The sequence below is a fragment of the Pteropus medius genome, unplaced genomic scaffold, assembly GCF_902729225.1.
Source record: "Pteropus medius unplaced genomic scaffold, Ma_sr-lr_union100, whole genome shotgun sequence".
Classification (NCBI taxonomy): Eukaryota; Metazoa; Chordata; class Mammalia; order Chiroptera; family Pteropodidae; genus Pteropus; species Pteropus medius.
Window position 1 is genome coordinate 6,683,762 of NW_024346062.1, and position 12,320 is coordinate 6,696,081.

The 12,320-nt window shown below is 31.6% G+C and overlaps 1 pseudogene; it reads left to right on the forward strand.

Moving 5' to 3' along the window:
- The first annotated feature begins 2,240 nt into the window (after positions 1-2,240).
- On the forward strand, positions 2,241-2,359 carry LOC120612661 (uncharacterized; annotated as a pseudogene).
- The last annotated feature ends 9,961 nt before the right edge of the window (positions 2,360-12,320 follow it).

The window sequence follows — 12,320 nt, forward strand, 5'->3', positions numbered from 1 at the left end:
TATTAGTATAGCATACGGAAATAATGTAGTTAAATTAAAAAAAATAAATAACTATGGGTTGCAATTTTCTTTTTTTAGAAAATAGAATACTATGTAGAAGGAAAGTAGGGAGAGTCAGAGAGGGACATTTTTGTCCTCATAAATCATGCAGTACTATATAACTCATTAAAAATATGTGCATCAATATTTTTATAACAAGTAAAATTAAAAGTCAGATCTATTGCTTAGCTCCACTACCATACTAGTTTTTACTCTAGATTTTGTACAAAGATGGATCCTATCCCTAGAATTTCATCATTATATGAATGCAAAAATATTTCGTCCTCCAAACAGCTACAGAAAAGCCTCCTTCTTTAACTATGTAGTATTTATCTTATCGTATTAATTTAAATGTTGGGGTATTTTAAAAAATTATCTCTCTACTGATTCTTTTACCACTTATATAAGATACACATATTTAACTTTTCAGTATCTTAAATTAGAAGCTCTTAGAAAACCAAAAAGTGTCTAGCAGCTTTACTTGCCCAGCACCCCAACAGAGCTGTGTTTAATAGATGCTAAAGAGGAGATTCTATAACAGAATTTTAAACTAGTATTCTTTGATAATTAAAATATTGTGCATTTTAATTAAGTTTTGCAATTCTCTTAGATTTCTCCTTAAGAAGAGAACCAGTTTAAAATGTTCTCCATGTGTTCCCACATACATAAAATATTAAACTAGAAAAAATGAGACAGACTTTAAAATGAGTCTTTTCATTATCTGAGTATCCTGCTTTTTATAATGTGATCACTGAACTTACTTTTCTTTAAAGCGTTGTTGTTCATTTACCATTCGTTGAACATTCTCCCTTTTGCTCAGAAAATAGGAAACTCAGTTTCTATGATGTGCAATAAAACTTTTAGCAATTTAATAAAGAAACCTTGAGTGCAAAGGGTAAGAAAAGAGATGTTTTCCCTCATATAAGGAAGTAGCACTAAAGTGGTAAATATGTGGTTTTATTTTTGTTCTTAGTATTGTATCTCGGCCTGCCTGCCCCTATTTTTAAATTGGGAAACATCTCAGAGAATTCTCTGAACAATAACTTTTTTTTTTTTCATTTTCTTATGATTTGCTACCTCAATTACATAGATGTAGCAGGCACTCACAGCTAGTTCAGATTTAAGTACGGTGGGTGCTTCCTACCGTTCATTTTCTTATTGTTCTTCATGTCCTCCTCCCACCTCTGGCCAGCCAGGGAGATGTATTATAACCTATAGATTCACAAAGGAATTTTAAGCTGTATTCTGTTGTATTATAAAAACATATACAAGAGACATGACCCAGGATAGGCGGGGTAGCAGTACACCTTACATCTGTGCTTTTCTTATGATTCTATTTTAAATCTTTTAATGTTTCTATATTTCTGAGGAAGGAAAAAGGAGATCTAGATCATTCACTGATATATTCACGCTAGGCTCAATTGCCTAAGAAAATCCTGGATGTGATCAAGGATAACACTTCTTTCTGCTTAGAAAATTACATTGTTAGTGACCATCCAGATACAAAATAATAATGATAGTAATAATAATATCATGCAAAATAACAATGATTATAGGATAATATCTGACTTTTAAAAAATTAAAAACAATGGAATTAAATTAAATCGGTAAGTCTCAACTGAGGACATTTTGCTCCCCAGGGGTCACTTGATACTGTCTAAAGACATTTTTAGTTGTCACAACTAGGGGGCTGTACTAGCATCTTACTAGATGCTAGTAAGTAAAGGTCAGAGAGGCTGCTAAACATCCTACAAAACACAGGACAGCCCCTATACAACAAAGGATTACTAGTTTAAAATGTTAATAGTACCGGAATTAAGAAATACTGGATAGATGTTGCTATAAACTCCATGATTGTTTCCCCCACAAATTCATATGCTGAAGCCTAATCCCTATTGTGATAGTGTGGGAGTGAGGCTTTTGGGATTAGGTCATGAAAGTAGAACCCTCATGAATGGGATTAGTGCCCTTATAAAAGAGACTCGAAAAAGCTTCCTACCCACTTTTATCCTATGAAGTTATAGTGAAAATACAGCCATCCGTGAATCAAAAAGCAGGTCCTCACCTGACACCAAATCTATTAGCCCTTTGATCTTGGACTTCTCAGTAAATTTCTGTTGTTCATAAGCCACTCTTTTTATGGTATTCTGTTGTAGTAACCTGAACAGACTAAGACAAATGTTAATTTTAAAATCTATTTTTCCTATGTCCACACCACCCTGAACAAGCCTGATCTTGTCTGATCTAGGAAGCTAAGCAGGGTCAGGCCTGGTTAGTACTTGGATGAGAGACCACCTAGGAATACCAGGTGCTGTAGGCTTTAAAAATAAGTAAACAAACAAATAAATAAATAAAATCTATTTCTTGCAAGAGGCAATGATAAAACCAGAAGAGTAAGAAAAATATATTATTTTGAGTCTTAAAATGAAATAACTATAATAAGCCATATTATAATTTTAAAGAAGGCAAGAAATATATTAAGTGAAATTGTCTTCCAAATTCTCTGGATATTTTATTAGAAGCAGATGCCTGTCATTTCAACACACTCTGCTCTTTTAGTAACTAATAACTTAAACCTCTATTGCAGTTCCAATATTTCTAAGTGTTCCTAAAAATTTTATACATAGAGGGCAGAGAAATGATGAGATACATTGTCCCATATATAATCAGCCTCTAGTTGAAATCGATCTTTTCTAACAACTGTTTTAAGTATCTTCCCTGCTCAAATGTCACCTTCTTGATAAAGCCTTTCCCACTCCTCCAAGAGAGAATTTGTCACTTTCTTCCTGGGGCTTCAAAGGTATTTAGTGCACATCTCTGTTACAATTTTTCTTCATATAATATTACAAAATATTGCTCATTATTTTTCCAAAGCCCAAAGTCTGTGAGCTCATTCAGGATCAAGATCGCATCTTATTTTTCTTAAAACTGATCACAGTGCGTAGAACAGAGTGAATGCTCATTAAATATTGATGGAGTGAATGAATGAGAATGAGAATGTAATTTGGGTTGTAAGATTTAGAAGGTCTTAATTTGAAGTTTTCGATGAACTGATACTGAATATGGCTTAAAGCTTCATTAATCCAAACCTTTTCTAAATAATATAAAGCAGATCACAAGTTACACTCTCTTCAGATTTTAGTATCACAGACTTTCAGAGTGCACAGTGTTTGATTGGGTAAGGTATATAGCTCCAGAAACCATTAAATACCAATAACATGCACTGACAGGAAATAAAGAGAGAGGGGGAGAGAGAGGGGAGGTAGGAGGGAGGAAGAACAGTTCTCAAAAAGCCACCTAGGCATTAAAGCTTATTCTCCACTGGACACCCTCAGATGCTAGTCTTGTAAAACAAGCTTCAAAGCAGAGAATAATTAGTGATTCAACTCTTTTTTTAACTCCAAAAAGAGAGCATTACCTTTAAAACTGTGCAAATGAAATAGAAGTATATGTGTCCCGGTGGTTCATGTACACAACACAGTTTTAACAAAATCAATCTAGATCCTAAATTTCATATGTCTTCTTTCTGGAAGTAAGGTGTCAGGACTTTTTCCTTTCCCATGTCCTTGTTCATAATAGCCCTGCTCCCACTTTACAAAAAAGAACCATACATCTTACTCACCTAGAATCTTTGTATGGTATAAATAAGATATACTTGAGGATAGTATTCATTAAAGGAGGGTAAAACCTGCCAGAGGGCCAAACAAAATGACAATTTGAAATACTAGTCTTTGTACAACCTTCTTCTTGGATTAAGACACCATAATCCTATGGCGGAGTTTCATGCTTTTTTTCTAACTGACACAGATTTTAGTTAAGGGTAAAATGCTGCACTAGAAATAAGGTAGGGGTCTTCTGAGTTTCAGATATATTGCAGAATAGGGTGAAAAGGTTTTTTTTTAATTTTAAGTTATTGAATCTTTCTTCCTGTATGACTGACAAAGATTGTATCCCCACTGAGAAGGAGTCTTGTAAGAGCAATGCAAAAGTAGATTCCAGGCGAAATATTGAAAGTGCCAGAATCATTTTTCATCCAGGAGAAAAAAAATTATTACAAAAGCCCATCCTTATTAACTATGCCTGTTAGATTCACAATGATTAAGATATGTACAAAGTAAACTGTGAATTGCCAATTTTATTGCAAAGTACACCCTCATAGAATTTTGACAATTCTCAGTAACGAGGAAAAGCTTGGTGATTATTCTCATTTGCCCTTTTTGAAATCTGTGTGTCAGTTTCATATTTTGAATAATTCTGCATTAACTTTCAAAATATAAATGTCCATATTCAGATGAAAGAAATTGATCCTGATTAAGTTAATGTTTTGATTTTTCTTGGTCTTTCACTCAGACCTATAGGAAGAATTTTTTTTAACTTTTACCAGAAAATTCTTGAATACTAGAAATCCATATTCAGTTTTTACTTAGGTTACTTTGCACATTTCTATCACATTTTAATACACTTATATTAAGTAAAAAAATATATTCTGGATTCTACTGTAAATAATATATACTTAATAACAATAATCCACTTGTTTAGCTCTGTTCTTCTAAATGTCTAATAACTCACTCTCTCTCTCTCTCCTCCTAATTTTTATAGTCAGTTAAAACCTTCTGAAAAGAGAAACATCTACTTATATATGGGCATAGGACAAATGTTCCCAAAATACAGTCAAAAGTATAATGCCCTGAACATTAGAACATCTGTTTCATTTAATTTGTATTAAATTTCCCATAGATATATTGATACACTGTTCCAAATTTTCATTCGATCCCTTATTCCAGTCTCCCAAAATTACTCCAGCTTTAAAAATGCTTATTTTTTCTGCCCTACTGTCATCAATGAATCAAGTTGACATTCTGCCTTTTCTATACATATAAATAAAAAAGAAAAATGTTTTGAGTCATGGTATGGTTAAAAGTATCCATTAGACCCGCTGTAAAATATACAAATGGGTGAAATTTGACTAATTGCTGAATGAAAAAGTTCATTTACTTTCTTCCTCCTTGAAACCTAGAAATATACAGGTGTCTGCTTGTTAATTATTGACCTAATATATAAAGTCACTATAAAATTATCCTATCTGTAAATATAGTAGTTAATTAGTTGTATGGAGAGCAGCCCCTTAAAAAGGAAAAGCAAAAAAATAAAAGAATGATGAACCCTGTATTGAGAGGATAAAATGCCTGAATCTACTTTAAAAATGGAACAAAATCAACAAATCTCTGAAGTATAATATAGTGCATTTGAAAAGTGTATTCATCGTGTCTATGGCCACGCCACCCTGAACAAGCTAAGCAGGATCAGGCCTGGTTAGTACTTGGATTGGAGACCACCTAGGAAGACCAGGTGCTGTAGGCATAAAAAATAAAAAATAAGAGATTGTAAACTGACAAGGTCCTTGCAATCTGTGAGGTCAACCAAAGTTTGCCTCGCCTAAAAAAAAAGAAAAAAAGAAAAAGAAAAAAAAGAAAAGTGCATTTGTGAGCAAGATACATTCATGAAGGAAGAAGATATAATGAATCAAGAAATATTCCATTATAAAGAGATATTATAAAGAGTTTTTTTACAATTGACTCACTACTATGTTTTCCTCAGAGATTTAAAAATAAATCATACTACATAAATGAGGGAAAAGCAAAAGCTGAGAAAAGTGAAAAAGAATTTGTTTATAAATTGTGGAATTTGTTTGATGGATAAAAAATTATGTAATATGTGAAGCGTTTTGTGAGTTGAATGTAGTAATTAAGAACTCTGCTTCTTGGACCAGACAAATCTGGATTCCTTAACACCAGGAAGTCTTTATTTTCTATTTTTAATGTGATGCTGGTAGATTTATTGAGAGAATTAACATTTGGCAGATAAAGAACTTTTCTCAGTGTCTAGTACAGAGGAAGTCTTCCAAAGTTAGAATGCTAGAGGTAGAAACATAAATTGTGGGATCTTCCCTGAAAAGTGACTTTTATTTGAGAGATGACCTGAATTTGCTCATGCATGAACTGAAATATTTAAGGTAACTTTTGGAATTTATTCTAGCTCTACAACTGCATAGCCACATTTTCCTAGAATCAGTAGCTCTGCATATGGAAGATATAGTATACATTATAAACTACTTAAAGTCAGTTTTTCATTTGCTTACTACATTCCCCAAATCATTTTATACTGGTTTGTGCTTCAGGGGCACATGATAAATGTTGACTCAATATGTAGATCAATGATCTTACATGTCTAAACACAGTTATTTCTGTTAACGCATCGCTCAGTTCATGGAAAATTTCTTTTCTACCTGTCAGGACACCAACCTTTGTCATGTCAAAGGCAGCATCCCAGTACTAAAACCAGCACAAACACAGCAAGACATATTGTGCACAGAAATTGTGCACTGCTAAAATAAAGACATTATAATGAGAGTAAGGTAATGAGCAGAATAACAATTTCCCAACAGAAGACAAATTTTCTTCCCTTGGAAGCAATGCCTACTAAGAATACCAACAAGAAAATGTAATACCTCAAAATGCTTGTCTGGGATATTGTTTCTTATTAAACAATGCATTTCATAATAATAGAAAGGAAAATGGATTCACGGCTAATGCTGATAAGTTAACAGAGATAATGTATTGCAGTAAAGAAAGAAGGAAAGTGTAGAAGCCGAACTATATACTCTAAAGTAAAAATCATAAAATAAAACTGAGGATAATTGGCAATTAATTAAAAAGTAAATATTTAAAAATCATAATCTGATTTTGAAACATAAGGTAGATTAAGATTATATTTTGTCAAATTAAAGCGACTATTATTTAAGTAAAATTTAGAAACAGCCATCAAAAGAGTAAATGAAACAATTGTGTACAACTTAGTAGCATATTGAAAACCTCAATCGTGTGGAAATTCTCATTATCCAAAATGTTTTTGCAAAATAAACTGTTAGCTAGTCACTACAGACATCTTCAGTTACCCAGTTTTAAAAGGGAAGGAATCATTCATCCTTTTGAAATTGTAAAAATGTTTTCAAATATTGTCAGTTGTGCTGTAAAGTTGTAGGCTACATTATGAAAATCAAAATAAAGGAATGAAAATTAGATTTACAGTAATTCTAAACTAGACTTCTATTGTCAATATCATGGGAGCAATACAAATGCTTAACTAACACTATCACAAATAAGGCTATTAGATTAACCCTTCAGACATGCTATTATTGAAAAGAATACATAACTTATCATCATTTTACTAATTTTAGCAATATAACCAACATACATAATTCCTGCTAATATAGTAATTATCTGTATTTTGTCATTTGTGGGTATAATTAAAATTGTCACATTTATCACATATACTCTTCATCATGGGCTTGAATAGTTTAAAGTCTCATTCAAATGTGTCATTCAAGTTTTTGGAGTAAGACATGTTAGGGTTTTTCAAGAGATTTCACCATATGCGAGAAATGAAAACTAAATATGACTTTGTTGCTTATACCAAATTAACACAGTAAGATGTGCTGTCCCCCCTGCTCCTGGCCACTACTAATCTACTTTCTGTCTCTATGAACTTGCTTATTCTAGACATTTCATTTAGATGGAATCACATAATAAGTTATCATCAAAATTTAATCACAAAATTTAAAAATATAGAGAACATACAGACCCTTAAGAATAAGAATAAGAATAAAAGAATAAAAATGAGACTAAGAATAGAGAGACTACATGGCGTTTAGAGGTATTATATGATATCTACCAAGCAAGCTCTAGAGGCAGATGACTTGAGTTCATTTACATATTCATTCATTCAATCAAAAATGTTTATGTGTTTCCAGAAACCATTCTTCAGGTTCAGACACTTATCAGTTTTGGTCGTTGTGTTGTTGTTTATTTTACCATGGTCAACTTATTTAAATCCTCTAAGCCTCAGTGTTCCTCTACTGTAAAATGGAACTGTAACTAGAATCCATGTAACACATATTTAGCACAAGTCCAGGCACATAGTAAGCACACAAGTAAGCTGGCTTTTGTTATTAACCAGAAAGTCAAGAAGAAACACTCTATTGCAACATTGTGAGGATTCCCCCATCCCTGGGACTTTTACTTTTTAATATGACTAACATTTGACATGATTCTGTCACATATAAAATAACTTCCTTTTTATAAGGTCTTGATTACATTTCTTGGTTAATATACTGTTTCGTTATGAATAGAACAACCACATTTGCTTTTAATCCAATTCTTGCCTTTCCACACTATGTGTGAAGACTACTTTAAAAAATTTTGGCATTACTCACACAAAAAATCACTTTCCAGTTAATATTCTTCACCGAAAAATAAATCAAAAAGAGGAACATTTGTGGGTTGAGAAGTATGTGAAAAACCCTACAATCAGTCATTATATACATCCTGTTTCACTTGAAGCTTCACTTTAAAGTCAGGTAATAAAATTCTTAAAATCCCTGGGTGGTTAGTGACAGCATAAACAAAGATGACTTGAGATTATTTTTAATGTCTCTTCATAGTTTTGACTTATGAAGTATATTAAAAAAAAAAACTACAGTATGCATGAATTACAAAAGAGAGGTTTCTTTAAAAAAAACGGGGAAGGAATGCAGTTAATATGATATCTAGGTGGAGGGCCAAGGGAGGGAGAAACAATTGGGGGCATTGTTTTATGAGCTATGTAGATGTCTAACCAATATACTGTTGTACTTGAAATTAATTTAAATAAATAAATTTTAAAAAATAAAAATAAAAAGGGATGGATGAATCCAAAAGTGGGGCACTATATCACAGCAACGAAGAAGGGAAAATTTTTATAAAGGAAATGGTCTCACATGAATAAAAGATTAACTTGACATGGATGACACATACAGCACCAACTTATTAAGGGTGATTTTACTTGTGGAAACCAAATTTCTCAGCACAACATGAATATGATGCTGACTGTGTGTGGCACAGTCTTTGAATCTGGTGTGTCTATTTAGTATAAGTACTAGAAATATTCAATGTACCCACCACTTTCTTCTATTTGAAAAACTGTGCAACCTGTTTTAGTCTTACTTGTCTACATATGTTTTATACATTAAATCTTCCTCTTTTTTATTTTTCATTTACTTCTGATGATAAAATACTACACAAACAAATTCGACACAAACAAATGCAGATAATACTAGGTTATTTAGCAGTAACCTAGATAATCCAGAACATGCTAATATCAAATTTTATGCTATCATCAAAAATTGTTTTCACTTTATCATTTTTTAAATTTAAGGTATATAATTCACATATCATAAAATTTGCCTCTTTGAAGTATACTATTTAGTGGATTATAATATATCTGTAAGGCTGTGCAACCATCATCCTTATCTATTCCAGAATATTTTCATCACCCCAAAAAGAAATTCTGCACCTGTTAATAATATCAACCATTTCCCTTCTCCCCTCAGCCCCTGTCAACTACTAATTACTTTCTGTCATTATGAATTTGCTTTTTCTGAACATTTCGCATAAATGAAATCATACAATAAGTTATCAAAATTTAATCACAAAATTTAAAAACTAGAGAAGCTACAGATCCTTGAGCGTGGCAATAGAGCTCAGTTAAAGAAACTTTTATATAGAATAATACTGGTAGGCAAAGAAATGTGATGGAAGAACAATAAAAAAAATATTGGAATGGGAATGCTTATTAATATCTCACTTAAGAATATTCAGTTCTCATCACTTACTGAATCAAAATCTCCAAAGAGAAAGCCTGGGCACCTATATTTTTAAAAAGCTTTCCTGGGAATTATGATATTAGCTAGGTTTTAGAACCTTTACTTTAGGCCATATTCTGATTCATTTCTAATGCGGGTTATTTCTAGACATTGATTGGTTCACTGACATATTTGCAAGTATCTAAACCATTCAATTATGTTATGTTGAAGAAAAGAAGTATATATAAATAAAAGATTGAAATAATCACATCCTGTGCTTTTATAACATTTTAGCCTTGTTATGTAATGATTAATTGCTTAATTGTGTTTAGACATCTACAGATGTGCATAATTTAAAAAATGTTTAAATGAAAATTAAATGCATATTAAGTTAGCTTTCTTTGTTCTTACCTTCATCCGTTTTGCATAAACAATGCTACACTTACTCATGCATATTATGCAAAAAGAGTTTGCTTCCTCAAATTATTTCATTTATATTTCTAAGCAGATCATAATTATCAGAATAAAATATTTACTTGATAGTTTAATGTCATGAACACTTTAAATATAATTTATTACTTTATGTAAAATGTGATGAATATTGAAAATCAAGATATGATAAAAAAATCAATAGTTTCATTTTCATTGAGTATGATGTACCAATAAGTATTCTATTCTGTATTTCCTTCACAAATACTTTGTCATCTATATCTGCTTCAAATTCATCTCAGTATGAAATGCTTCTATTTAAATTTTAATTTGTATTTTTTAATCCATTTCTTCATATCCAACATCTTACAGATTTGTCAAATTGAGTTTCAAGATATTATAAATTATGCATAATATTTATAGTTAAAATAGAAATACTGCCATGAAACTACTTTAATGAATGTGGTAAAATCAAAAATGCCACTACCCTCTTTGCTCCTTGAACAAAGACAGATTAAAAGCACCTGTGATTTTTACATGGGGAAGGAAAGAGACAAAGCAAGGAGAGTAGGGGTTATATCTAGATGAGGGGTGAAGATGGGGAGGTAAAATAAGAGTTTTAGAGTAATTTAACAACTTTAACAATAATCAACAATAAAATTTCAGATAAAGTTCTGTCTCACAACTGGCCTTAACTCTCCAAATATGTCAAAGAGCATATAACCTCCATAAGTTTCATAACTACTCCAGCGCATTTTGAGGAAAAAAAATATATACTGCCTCAAGCCAATTTTTCTTAAAATGTCTTACTATAACATTACATGATGTAAGGCACATTGCTCCATTTCAAAAACAGTTTAAATGTCCTGATTCTCCTTAATTTATTCTATTTCCTCCTACAAAATTCTGAATTTTTAAAGTCCTTACTTTTTGTTAATTTTAGACAATCTTTACAACTTAGGTTAGTAGGCAGAATGTTATATTACTATTTAGAACCAAAAAAAGATTTAGTCAATAATGTTGCAGTCATTGGGGAAATCCTAAGATTTCATCCATATTTAAGAATAGAAGATCTTCACTGATTTAGTTTTAGTTAGTTTACTTTTTTTTTCTTTCCTTTTAATTAAAATTTCTTTGGCTCTGGCTTCTAATTCTTCAGTTATAGATTTTTTTGTACCAGTGTTCTGTTAAGTAGATAATATTTTGTAAAAATTGAAGACATTACTAAAGGATCCTTTGGATTAATTTGTTCATAAATTGAGTAATACTTTTCATTGAAATTAATCACCAGTCTTCTAATCAGTTTTATAATTTCAGACTTCCATACATAAAATTTATTTTAACTAATACATTTACTGTTAGAATTTCTTTTTTTTTCTCTCTCTCTCTCTCTCTCAGCATATCTCTTGCTCTCTTGCTTCACTCAGCCTTCTCTGGTCTGTCTGATAGTTTGTATTTTTTTAAACATTGTTAAAATAGCTGATTAGCCACTTTTGTTACTTCTAATTTCAGTATATCCAAAATAAAATTTCTCCAATTTCTCTGAAGTTTACAATCCACACATGTACCTGTAGAATACAATACACCAAATACTTCTGGCTTTTTATTGTCAGACAAATACTCATATCTTAATATAAAACTTCTGTTATGGTATCGAATTGTGCCAACACAATATTTACACTAGATTAACCACAAGCAAGTTTAAATTCTAGAGCTGGGTTGCTGAGGTCTCTTAAGAATCTTGTTGTGTGTGTATGTGTGTGTGTATTCAAATTATGATTTAGAACTTGTTGAAGTTTATCCTAAACTACACTAAATCATGCAGCTACATCAATAATGTTTGATTTGAAAACACAAATGTGTCTATTCAGATAATACATATGACTCAGATCTAAAGACTGCTTTTTAATCAAGTCAATGCAAAGGTAGAAGGCAAATTTAATGCTCCAGCCATAAGCATGGCTCTTGTGCTGGCTTCCTTTTTTTTCTTTTTTTTTTTTTTTTTTTTTTTTTGCCACTTCTTCTGGCACATGGAAGATTTCAATTATCTCTCTTCTCCCCTACGGAATTTAATGGCTGGTTGCATAAAGCATCTTCTTTTCATTCTGACAAGGTAAAAGAATTAGTGTTCTTCATAGCGATCTCACCACCACCCACTCCCCCTTCTTAGCTG